Source organism: Amblyomma maculatum, chromosome 9 (genome assembly GCF_055883805.1).
Source record: "Amblyomma maculatum isolate TAMU_Amacu chromosome 9, ASM5588380v1, whole genome shotgun sequence".
Classification (NCBI taxonomy): Eukaryota; Metazoa; Arthropoda; class Arachnida; order Ixodida; family Ixodidae; genus Amblyomma; species Amblyomma maculatum.
Genome location: NC_139352.1, coordinates 5829839 through 5831431, shown reverse-complemented (window position 1 = coordinate 5831431; position 1593 = coordinate 5829839). Strand labels below are relative to the sequence as shown.

At 47.4% G+C, this 1593-nt stretch overlaps 1 non-coding gene across 1 annotated transcript; it reads left to right on the top strand.

Moving 5' to 3' along the window:
- Nucleotides 1-309: 309 nt before the first annotated feature.
- On the top strand, nucleotides 310-451 carry LOC146178160 (U4 spliceosomal RNA). Its single transcript, XR_014701004.1, has one exon. It is a non-coding gene; the product is annotated as a U4 spliceosomal RNA (small nuclear RNA).
- The last annotated feature ends 1142 nt before the right edge of the window (nucleotides 452-1593 follow it).

The window sequence follows — 1593 nt, the reverse complement described above, 5'->3', positions numbered from 1 at the left end:
CTGCATGTCGCCCAACTCGTCATACTAATGTAGCAACGACGGTGGTAGCATGACCTTGGTGGTAGCAACCTTTTGTAAGCGTCTCATGTCACGTATCGCACAATAAAGCTCAGTTCTGGTTCAGAAACGCAAGTTTTTTAAATTATAAACATACAGCTCAATGTGAAGTAACAAGTCGTGCATTCAAACAAAATATCATTTGCCTTGCTTGCAGCTGTGAAAAGTAAACTTTAAAAATCTGACTGCAGTAACTGGAACCAAATGGCGAGTCGGTGTAATAGGGGTCAGTTAGACAGCATCGATCAGGTTAGCTTTGCGCAGAGGCGGTGTCGTACCCAATGGAGTGAAAACTGAGGGGCGACTATTGCTAGTTGAAAACTTTTCCCAATACCCCGCCGAGACGACGTGAAATACCGTCGGCTATGGCAATTTTTGGCAGGCCCTACGGGGCTTCATTGCGAAATCAAAATTAAGAATTACTCATCCTGGCGGACAAGCGTGCTAGCATGCCTAGTAATAGGTTCGTTCTAGGATTCAGTTAGCCGGCACTTAAAAGAACGAAGTGTAGAAGGTACGGCGGACGTATCCATGATTCTCGAAAAGATACAGCGGACGTCGATGTGGACGTCGAACGCGTATATCTGCACCCCGCATTCCGCTTGCTACGCTATCAGTTAGCCGCGACTCTCGATGAGGTGCTACGCAGAGTTCATCCATTCTAACATAGATCACGGTCTTCACTCAGGATTGTGTACGGAAAGCATCGCTTGTCACGCACATAGCTGCAGGCGATGCGACGTACTCCACCAGCTGGCATCAAGATACGCACATTCACGAGCAGCTTTCGCTTCGCACAGAACTATCACCTCGATCTGCCCGTAATGCAAGCGAGCTATTCCTAGCATTTACGCTGTCTTAGGTACGTCCTTCATGGAGCGCCGGCACAACACACACACCTCGCCGTGCAGAACATTCGGCCGTCCAAAGTATGTATATACGCTGTATGTGAAATGGATATATGCTCGTTCCTCAAATGCAGACAGAGTAAACAGGACGTTTCTAGTTAAATTCTTCGTTTAAATCCTACCTCTCGTTCCTCAAATGCAGACAGAGTAAACAGGACGTTTCTAGTTAAATTCTTCGTTTAAATCCTACCTCAGATCCGTGGCAAAAGACATGCCGAATCTACTAGAGGCCTACGCTGCTACTGCGGCGAGCTGCACATCGACTCGTCGAGGCGAATCACAATACGTGAGTGCACAACCGGAAAGCCGGAAGCGCAAATGATCCGAATTCCCTACGAACATCAATGTTGTTTGGCATTTAGGGGAAGACTAGACAAGTGCTCAGCCTGCATCTTTTTCTCGTCGTTGAATTTTGCGTACATGTTGTTTAAACCCCAGCATGCTCAAGGTTAGCGTGACCCGATCGAACAGCCGCAGCTTTTAAACGAGCCGAAGATATGGATGCGTCGCCGGACTTAGATACACGGTACAAAATGTGCGCTACACATTTCGTTGCAGAAGCTGACTCTTAGAATTTTGCAGAGTGTGCCATGCAAGTGATCGTTGCTACAACCACGCATCCATGTTC